Here is a 12,161-nt window from a genome sequence, read left to right as displayed (position 1 = left end):
TAACTAATTGTGGAGGGGTTCCTTGATGGAACGGGGGATTAATTTCTTTAATGTGTCTTAGCGCAAAGACATCTTGACTAGACGCTCTTTTTCCCCCACTGCATTCAAATCACAAAGCAGAGTGCACAGATATGCGATGTTCACAAAGCTTCAAATACTGATCTTTTTCTCATACAACAGCATGCGCTAACATGAGGCTTGATACCCAATCTTAACGAGAATACGAGAGAATTCGATATCAGAAGCGAATCAAGTGCAAATAGATATAAGTCATTTGAAGCTTCTTAAATTATTATCAACAAGAATTTTGAGAGTTATTGACATGAGATAAAAACGATTTCTGACAGCGGTTGCATCTTCCTCAATCCGGTCTTTACTGGTGTTTGTTATTATGCTTACACGTTTAAATAGCTCTACACACTAGGTATAATTACATGTATTACCATGTATTATGTAGATCCTGTGCGACAAAAGTATATCTATATCGTTTATGGTCACTGTCTTTTCACTTTGCTAACATTTTGAAAATCGCATAATTCAATGTAAATTAATTTAATCAACTTTGTATAAAAACAAATTTGCAAAACACTTTAAAAAAAAAGGGGGTACATATTTTGATAATATTTGATATAATGTTTATTTATTTATTAATTCATTGTTCACCATAAGGTTCAAATGTAAGATTTCAAGGAAAGAATTGAGATAAAACATGTATTTTAATGATCGATAATTAAACTACATGTATTTACTTCTTTTTTCTCCCCACATAATTATTTTTGTTAATTCTAAGATTATATATATATATAGAGAGAGAGAGAGAGAGAGAGAGAGAGAGAGAGAGAGACGGGTGGGATTTCAAAATTTGAGACTGATGGCTCATTGGGAGGGGGGGACCCGTCGAGGACAGCGTTGTCAGTGAGAACTGGATCTTGATCTCAAAATCCAGGGTGCTAAATTAACATAAAAATGACATTTGGTTATTTACATGATATGTAATGTTCCAACCTGTATCCCAAATAAATGACACAATTTCATATTGTGCACTGTAACTGAAGACCACGTTCTTTGGGTAAAACTTGTTACTCGAAACTATCCAGATTGAAAATAAGCCATTATCGGTTTCAATTGGGGTTTAAGGGCCAGGTTATGATATATAATAAATCATTATTCAGATTTACGCGGCGTGCTTGAGGATAATGATCGTTAGCAACACAATGGCGTTTGACAAGAGTTTTGATTTCATAATCACCTCCATCTGATGCCATTGTTGACGGTTAGCTTTTTTGAGTTAGGTGAGGCAACCGTGATAATGCCCCTCCGGTAGAGGATCAGATGGAGAGTAGATAGGAGTACTAATGACAGACCGATGACAGAGCCCAGTGTCTGGAGTAAAAGAACACACTCTGCAGTGAATCCTAGACAACACACGAAACGTTTGGTCGGATCCGCGGCTGGTTGATCTGTCAGCCATCACCGTCTGAGGACCCCACAAACAAGTTCCAGATGAGTGACATGAAAATGACGACCTGTGAGAAAACAGGCTCGTAATTCATGTACCATCTGGTAGCGCGACAACGCCCCGATGACGGTCCGCAGTATATTACATCTCCCGTATTCCGGCCGCGCGGTACCGGAAGTGACCACTCGTACCGTCGATCATTTCCAAAAGTCAACTTTATAAATCAAGTGTCTCCTACTTTAAGATTATAGATTTAAGTTAAAAAAACCTAAATAAGATTTAGTGTAACCAAAGACATAAATAACAGTTATCTATGTCTCTGGTGTAACTTGTAATATCGTGATTAACTAAAGCAGATAATAATTTTTAACTTTATATCAAAAATTTGTAAAGGGCAATATGTTATGTTCAACCGAATGTAGAGAAAGGTGTAAATAATTGATCAATTGATTTCAATTTTGATAGTTCATGCATGTAAATTTCAATATGATTTCACTTGAAGACTTTTTAAAACCCTAATGCAAAAAGTAGACAATGTTATTATCATTTCAAATTGTATTGCAATTAACATGTGGCTGAAATTGAAATTACTTGGAACGACTCCATCTTCAGCTAGAATTTCCCCTGACCCTGTGTGGTATTCAGAAGAAGCCGATGCATATATGTATATTTAATGAATAGCCTGACACCGCAAGAAAGCAGTTTCCCAGGTAACTGATGTCAACCTGCGATCTGAATTACATATTATGCAGGTTAATATAGGATTTCAATTATGTCACATTTTCATAATCCGAGAGTTAGATTTCGAGACAAAATAGTTTAATAACTGGTATTTGTTACCGGCTACGTGACGTTGCATTATGTCACTACCCCTGGATGATACATGTATTCGACATTGAATCAGCGCAGACTGCGGTGAGGTCGGCTGAACGAATTATGATGAGCGTGCATTATCTGTCATAACTCTGCTACCTACAATCAGGGACGTACAGGTTTAACTGTATACCTTACATCCCTTACTGCATGTACATGTACTAGTAGTATGGGTGGCTATCAAATTTCATCCTTGCATGCAAGGACTTTGAACGCATTACCAAGGACTGATCATAGCTAAATTTTGCACGGAATTAAACTGTTTTAATTCACGTTGAGAATATTTTACCTAATAAAAAAGTCGGTGCGGTGGTTTTGATCTCCAGCTCATCAGTGTAGTGGACGAAGATGTCTGTACCGGCAAACCTAAAGTGGTCCGAGTTCAAAGTCGATGTCGGTAACGCGCACCTATTTGGTGATATTTCTTAGACTACTCTTCTAATTGTACCATACGGATACGAAAATATGATGGACTAGCAAGTTGATATGATATTTACGTATCAATTTTGTCATTGATACTATCAACTAAGTCAGAAAATAATTAATGACTTCCAGATACAAAAACAGCGTCGAAAATTTAGAAATAAACGGATTAAGTAATGTTGAATCGGTTCTCTTCCCGGTGTACAAAGTCTTGAGGCAGACAACATAATGTACGTGTATGTAGCACGACATCTTAATTAAATCTCGACCCAGTCGGTGTAACGAAGTCCAGATACTGTAAAGATATCGGTTAAGTCTAAAAATTTGCAACCAAACCAGAGTGTTTCAAAGCATTGTCTGTTGAAATTTTCTTTACGCGGACTTATCGTAGATCTTCAGATAGGCGCGAAATTTAGCAGCCACTTTTTCGATGAATAAGTTGACACGTTGTCTATTTTAGTAAGCATCTATAAACATAACATGACAAGAAGATGCCTCATGGATCGTATAATCAGGAGTGGTTCAATTGTTCACCTCTCCTTCACCGATTTCAAATGTCATGATATATCAAAGCGCGTGGGGATTTCTTTGAATGTCTATATACATGTATACAATCATTGAAAGATGGTGTGTAGAATCCTGGCGGGAGAGCTTAAATTGTACCTGGTGTCATTTGATAAATGAATGGACGGGACTACATAACCCCTCTTCCTGAAACCCTCCTCTGACGTGCTTGTATTGTCCTTTACAAAATTATTGATAACTTTATTGAAAATTTTGTAAATGATGCAGTCTGTAAACTCCTCTTTTTTGTCAAGCACAATCTAATGCTTCATTTCCAAAACTGCTTTCGGTGATTATATTCTATTGCCAGAACAGTGAAAAAATATATTGTTCTTGCGAGAGAAATATGCAAAATATTTCATATGAGACGGAAATACATCAACAGGTGTCCCCCAGAGAGAGAGAGAGAGAGAGAGAGAGAGAGAGAGAGAGAGAGAGAGAGAGAGAGAGAGAGAGAGTTTGTTTCCTCACTATCTTTATTTAAAAGTAGAGAAAAATCAAAATGTCTTAGATTGCAGTTTGCTATGGTTGATTTTTAATTTAGCTCAAAACATGTTGTTTTTTTGGTTTTTTTAGATAATTGTAATAGCAATCATTTTCAGAGGTGAGTTGTTCTTTTTTTGTCCGTGCACATGCAAATGTAACCGCAAAGGAGATGAATCTAGAAAAAGATAAAATGTTTTATGTCTTTTTAATCTACCATGCGCTGATAGGAAATATACTTTCCACTTTGCAATTGGTTGGGGGGAAGGGGGGGGGGTAGGTACATGAATATTAAACAGTGAAATCGATCGAACTGCGATAAATCTGTTGTGTGGACTCCGAACACGGTCAATTCAACAGACGTGGTCCTTATTTATGTATTTAAATTGTCTGTGTTTACATTACATAACCATCTATTTGTCAAACAAAAAGTGCAGATAGTCGCTTTCTTGTGCAAAATGAAAGGCAATTTTTTGCGTCGACGAAAAACCAACACAGGACGGATAGGCGATTATTGTAGGTAGAGATTCTGATATAGGGCATTAAATTGACAAAATGTTGTCTCCCGAGGCATTACATGAGATAATGTTTGATAATGAATTATTCTGAGTAAACAGCTCATGCCGGCCTACAACTGACTCTTTATCGGCGACGTAGTACCGGAAACACCGGGGTCGCCCCATCTCCTGCATCTGTTAGCAAAGTCACTGATACCTGCTTCATCTGCTGGTCTGCATCAAGATGGACTACACAGCATCAAATTTGGACTGATAAAATGTCTTTTTATGAAAAAAAATTACAATTATAAGATTTTAATGACATCACTGTGATGCATACTACATTGCAAAGTAATGATCAATTGAACCAAACAAATCTTTTTCTGCAAAGGTTGCAGGGAAACATTCCTTGGTGATAACATTACTATTCAAGGTTTCACATTCCTGCAAGCAATGTGGAACAAATCTCGAATGGATATTTCGCAATGAGGTGATTATGGTTGAAAAAAAAAACTAGGGGAGAGAGATGAGTAGGCTTACTGTTTATACTGAAGTTTACGATACAATATTACACAGCAAAGTCGTTTATCGGACGATTACTCACAGAGACACCCACAAGCCAGATATCCCTAAAGCTTTTTGTAATACTGGTTAGAGGAAAATATTTTACAGGTACAATGTATTGCCATTTCACTGATAATCACAGATCCGCGAATTCAAAACACCGCGAATGTGTTCTTTATAATACTTGCAATAATCCTCTAGGTTTGGGGTTGTATATTCAAAAAATGTGCATTGCGAAAATCAAATATCAACCAATATACAGTATAGATTTTCTTTTTCTTTTTTTAAATAAAATCAGAACTTTAATCTGGAAAAAATGTTTTCGTAATCATATTGGCTTTGATGAATAAATAAAAGCCATGAAATGCTACCTTTTTGTAAATCATGCATTTATCATCAAAATGCTTAAAAAAATATCATGATTTTAGTCGCCCAAAGAAAAATTCGATCAAAGAGAGGTGAATAGTGCGAGGTTAGATTGTATCTGGACAACTATCTGTACCTCAGCAATCACGCCGTTTTACATATGCGTTAAAAGGCTGTCGATTCTATTTGAATCAGTTTCACGGTTATGTGTATCGGTTGACACATAATTGTCAAGTCTTTGTACCAGCCGTCAAGTTCACAAGCGACCCCCGTAACTCAGCGCCCTGTCTCACACAAAATATTCTCACATTCAGTCGGCTATCGATATTTCATCAATATTCGCGTGTTCGATTGTTTAAAGATATTGACTGTACAAAAAGGCGAAATTAGCGATGTTATATTGCAAGTATACGTGGGAGGTCTTCATGACTAGGTGCAAACACGAAGGAAGGACTTAAAATGCAATAATTATTGCAAACTTCATAGAAAATGTTATCTATACTTTTAAAGTGCTAAAGCCAAACGCAATAACAATAGAACACGGCCCGTGTATGAAATGTTTGATGTGTGAAAAAAAAATTGCTAGGAAAAATCCGAGATATTAGTGTGTATGCTTCTAAACATAGAAAAGAAATGAAGAATTGTTAACTTGTCTGTGAGTTAAGTAATCGGTATTGATTTTTATCCATAAATAGGAACAAGGAAGGTTTTATTGTCAGAAATACCTGTAAAAATAATTATATGCGTTTTTAAGATTATTTCAAGATTATTTTCAAATCGAAAATTAGGATGTCATCGTATACATGATGATAATACCGAAATCCATATCGAAAATAAAAATCCAATTTTAAAAAATCGAATTATTATCGATGTTGACTCGATATTGTTTCGATGTTGTCGATGTAAACAAAACGGCAAACTCAATAGAATATTAAACCATGTTTCAATGATATCAACATGAAAATATAATTATAATTGTTGACGATGTCGAATCGATATCGGTACGATATCGTCGTTATCGACATCAAGGTAAGCTAAAACGTATCGTAATGCATCGATGATTATATTTGTTGAACATAATGTTGGCGTCCATGAAGAGAGGAATTATCAGACTTAGTTTTTCACAACGTGTGACCATTAAATGACGGAATTAGAAAATGGGACAAAGTTTAGAGTTGAGTTTCAAAGATACTGGTTCCAAATACACATACGCTGGCTTTGTTGGAAGAAACCTGTTTTAATAAAAAGAAAACTATTCCAGGTCACAGATTGTGATTACATTTTGTATGAACTGTATCATTGCGACAACACATATATCAGGACATTTACTAATACAGGTATAATAAGACTATTTTATCACTATCATATATCATAATTATATTTATAAACTTTTGAAACTATTGTTAAAAATTTTATTAAGATGAATATTAACAATATTAAATGATTATCTTTCTATTTCCACCATGGATTTGAACCCAGAAACAAAGAAATACAGGAGATCTTGATACAAATCCAGTGTCTCGGTATTTTGCCTAGAAATATGAAAGCTGTGAGGCTGAAATTGCGGTCAAATAAATATAGATGTATGTTGTCATTGATCATTTTATGAATATAGTCACATAAACTGCTTCGCACTAAAATTAAAACAAACATGTTTATTACACGGCGGACAAACTGTATACAAAAATGCTATTTTTTGCTAGAAAACAAAACATTGTTACTATATAAGTACAAACCCTCAAATTGCTAAAACAGGGCACTTATATATAACTGCACTTTGAATTAATTTTTATTGGAGGTCATACAAAATTCCAGAAAGAGTCATAAACTTTGAATTTGGTGTGGTGTGGTTAAAAAGCACCCATCCCGTAAATTTAAAATTTACAATATGACAAAATTCTTCCCACATTACAGATGTAAACTGTGGTGCATTGGTGCAGTAAATCTCTCAAGCACTAACCTAGGAACCGTTTGGTTGCCGTGGTACGAGTGAAAGTAATGCGACGGCTTACTTACTGTGTTAGTAATCGATCTATTTATCAATGTGTAATGGTCCTCTTCACCTCATAAACTTATACCATACAAAACAATTATTCGCATTAGGATAAGTCTATCATGATGATAGAACCAAGTTGGTGCTTCTGACACTTTATTTTTTAATGTGGATATGGCGACACTTCGAATAACCGATCAGTGGGAAATTTATAAGTGCCATATGAACCGGGGGGGGGGGGGCTAATTTCTGGTAGGTAAGAATTTTTTTGGGGGAAGTATAGGTATACCACCCCCGACCCCCCCCCCACCCCACCCCACCCCACGGATTAGGATTTTCATGATTTTGAGAATTAGATTTTTTTTTTGCTTGTCAATATTTGAGAGGATTAGTCTAGCCCCCCCCCCCCCCACACACACACTTTCAATTTGCTTCCGACGCCAGTGCGCATTACAAAAATTACAAGATATTACTCAAAACATAAGTTGTTTTCGTGTATTTTGAATGTACAACTTGTTACAGATTTTATTACAGGTATGTCATGGCAAACAATTTTTTTTTCATCCCTATTGATGAATGGGCAAGGTGAACTGTCAATTTTTTGTCGGTCATGTACAAATATCCCCATTTACTGTTTGTGTTGATGTTATGGGATTAAATGAACATCTAGATAAGAAACTGTGTGGATTGTTCAGACAAGTTTTACGCGTGCTGTTGCGTTTCTATTGGATATAAGGTTACAAGTTCTAAGCACGCCAATTCCCGTCCATGTGTCGGCTTGTGTTATGTCATCTTAACATCGGTTTTCTGCCTAATTAATTCGGTATAGGTTGCGTAATAACAAATCAAGACGTTTGTCAACTTCTCCAGCTTACATGCACCATACTTCAAAGATGGAGGTGTTCTGCTAGAACAAGAGACGTTCGCTGTTCTTCGGCAATTGACCCGTCTACAAAGTCTGAGAAGAACCCCTTTCATGAGACACTGTTAAAACATGTTGCTACATTTTCATTTTCACCTGTGCAGGTATATTCTAATTTATCTGTCGCTGTCAAAATAGGCGTGAACTTTGGGCGAGCTACGTGAAAACTTTATTGCAGATTGTCATGCTGTTTCTACCTTTGTACGGTTTAAACGTCGGTTTCATTACGACAGTAATACTCGAATTCGTGTACTTTCTTGTAAGTATTCTGATAGCTTGGTAAGGGCTATTAATATCGAGATGACTCCTCCAAATTTCCAATCGAGACCTTAATGCTCACATACACGACATAGACAGCTGTCTATTCTTTATAATGCGAGAGATATATGAAGCTAACAGAGCTTCGGGTATTGAACAGTGTTTCACGATAACCGACCCGACCTTAACCTCTGACCTTAACACTATAAATTTGAGTTAAAACAGTATCCATTAATGAACCCATGAACGGGATTAGGCAGCAGGGAAAACGATATCAAATTATGAAGGCCACGGTTAAGACTTGTCAAAACGTTTACATCAATTCTTTATTTACAATTCATTGTTCAATACAATTCAAGAAATAAAAAGGAAAACATGATCCACTGTTACTGTGTGCAGTGTGGCCCCGTTGCCATGGTATATTAGCAATTGCTAAAAATTTTCAATGATATTAATCTAAATTATGGGCATTTTGGAAGTTTTGCAGTCAGTTTTCAGCATTGCCAGATAAAAAGTGTTAAAAATGAAAAAAAAAATCACACATAACTGAAAAAAACCCCCTGGGAAATGGGTAGCTTTGAGTGTTATCATGGAAACTGCAAGGTATATAAAAATTTATGTTTTCATTATATTTTATCATGAAAGATTTCATATTAATTGCAATGTCTTTGTAACAATTCACTACTTCTGAAAATATTGTGTATAATAGGTTACTTTGTATCTTTTGAGATATGCTTGCAATGCACCAATCTATAAGTATGCAGCACAATAAACAGAAATTATTCAATGAGGAGGCCATGCATGTCATGCATGAACTTTATACAATATCAATTGAAATTTGATTTTAGCAAAATGTATGGTTTTCAAAAATTAGGAATTTCGTGATGGGTTTTTTTCTGATACATAGCACTTATTGTTGAGTAACGATGCTCTATCTTTTTCGTCATTCTTCAAGACTAGTCAAGATTTTTGCATAAAGCAACATTGAATGATACATGTTCTAAAATGGGTCAAATTAAAAAGGACTATTATGTGTTAATTTCCATCGTTCTTACGTATGTTGCTAAAAAAAATTCATTCATAAAGCACACGTATTTTAAATGTACAACCAAATTGAGACCAATTATATACTACTGGGACGTTATTTCAAACATAGACATATTTGGTTTTGTTTGGTCATATTTTGATGTATTTTTAAACGGCCGAATGTCCCAATGTGGCATGTTACAGACAACTTGTAGTTCTGAGGGTCTATAATTACTATTCAGGCCTGCATTTGGTCTAAATTTTCTCAATAGTGAGTTAAACAACAACAAAATCTAATGCTGACATAAAACTGAGTAACAACTGAAACCTCTAAATCTTTAATTCTTTAAATTGGTTCTTCATTAAAAGTGACCCCTTAAAAAAGTCGGGATTATTTTATGGGTGAACAAAAAACACAGGGTAAAGCCTCATTGCAATGAATTACACAAAACATTAATGTCATTGATCAATTTATATATCTCACATCTACACCACATGTTCAATCGTGTGAAAACTAACCATTGCATGAAATTCGCTAAATTTTTGCAGAGGATTCCCGCAGATAATCAGCCACAGATGCACACTGTGTGGCCCCTCAAATCAAACCCAGAAATCCCCCTCAAATCTCGGGGACGTGATTTCAAAATTCACTAAATTGTTTTGAGGTCGATGTACTTGTAACAGATTTTAAGTCGCAAAGTTTTTTCAAGAGCAAGTGCTTCGTAAGATTTAAAGATATGAATGATCTTTTTATTTCTTAGTAGCTATAAAGCTGCTTTTTCCTGCCGGTGGCTGAACTACGACAACTAATTGCATTGTGTACTTCCGTTGTGTGTTCATTGTGACATTTGGAAATGTTCTTTATATAGTCTACATATGTCTATATATACTTTACTCTGTCCCAAAACTGATTCCAACACTTTTTGCCTAATATTTCGAAAATCATACATGTAACTACAGTTGTGTCCACGCTACATATTCATCCACTGGAATGAAAAAAGTCCAATTTTGATGTTGTGAAACACCCCCCAATCGCTTCAGGTTCCATACACAACCAAAAAAAGTCTACGGTGAATTTGTAAGTTGCAAGCCATATGAAAAGTGCCAGGATGACAATGTTGAAAAATTACGCGAGGAGTCCCGAGAATTTCCGAATGGATGTAAAAGATGTTAGATTTTGTTCATTATAAATTCCCGTAAAAATGTATTAATTTTTCGTTCCTATGAATTTCTCCGGGTATAAAGAAGCGTGTGGAAGAAGCAATCTTAGAATTTTTGCCACATATTAATTTCAATGGTTTTGATATTTGAGTAAACCACAAAAAGGTGATGGAAACTGTAACCTCGGACAGACAATAAATGCCATGAACCCTGGCAGGTCTAGGTCAAGATCTGTATGTAGCAATGAATGGCAATGTGGCCAATCAACGGAAGATTTAGTTCAATCATTTTTGGAAAACTTTGACTAGAAGAACTAACCATACTCATGACTACATGAATTAACTTGACCCATCTGTGTAAGTTGCACTCTGGAAGGATACAATGCACCAAATATATCTGAGCATACTTTGGTGACTATATATAAGGTATTCCCGACAGCTTAAGAAATACCTATCATTCCATAAAAGTTTACAATTCAGTCGTTAACAACTGCACTTTGAAAACGTTGTCGACGTTTGTAAGCTTCCAAACCGACCCTTCTTTACATATAAACATCCGCTTGTCTTATTCTCTCAGACATTGCCTCGTGCATTCCCCTCATCATAAATAAAAGCCCAGGCTTGGTTTTCCTTTCTATGCAACAACAAGATCCAATTCGGTTCTCCCATCTTTGAATTACGGGTTGCAGAATGTGTGCACTTTGAATTATACCTTTCGGTTGGTGATGTGATTCCTGTGCCGTGAAAGCTGCTTGTGATGGGGCGAATTAAACACTTAGATCGTTAGATCATAACGGAACGGAACAGTTCCAGAGTCTTGTTAAACTCATGCTTCGTTTCATAATGATCTGCCGCTCTGTTACACGGGCACCTGTTGGGTCATCAAGACTCCACACACAGTACTATCATGCCTGGGTCAACAGAGATCTATATATATTGATAAGTGTACAGAAAACAAAGGAAACTAAAACACGAACAAAACGTGTGAAAACGTTCAATACATGCTTAACCACTTATTAATGATCTTATAATATTAATGAAGTTCTAATCTTATTTCATTAGAGCCCAATATGTTTCCTCACACACTGTGTTGTACGTTATGCCAATTTGGGAATGTGCGACACGCATGTTTTTGGATACATAAATGTTAGTCAGTAAAGAGGAAATGTAGATCATGGCAAAAAAATATACCAATGAATAAACATTTTAATTTAGTAGCAGACTGTTCCTTTGTACTTATTTCATGAAATGAATATGAATTATCTAAGATTAAGGATATTTAAGCAGATATGTTACGTGCTGGGTAAATCTCTTTTTGGCTAAAGAGAAATACTGCCATTTGACCATTCCATTTTATTCACCAAGAATTGGATTAAAATTCTTGATCAACAAATTTTGTATTGGTTGTTATTTGAGTTAGCCCATTAATTTCTACAATAAACAGTTGTCTAACCAAGAAAAAACAGATATTAAACGAAATAAAGCATCTGCTCAATCAAGCTCAAAGGAATCAAGCTGTGATGGCATTAGAAATATTCCCTGATCTTATTCTAGCTTTACAAACACAATTGAC

This window comes from Magallana gigas, chromosome 2, assembly GCF_963853765.1.
Source record: "Magallana gigas chromosome 2, xbMagGiga1.1, whole genome shotgun sequence".
NCBI lineage: Eukaryota > Metazoa > Mollusca > Bivalvia > Ostreida > Ostreidae > Magallana > Magallana gigas.
Note: the sequence above shows the minus strand (reverse complement) of the source record.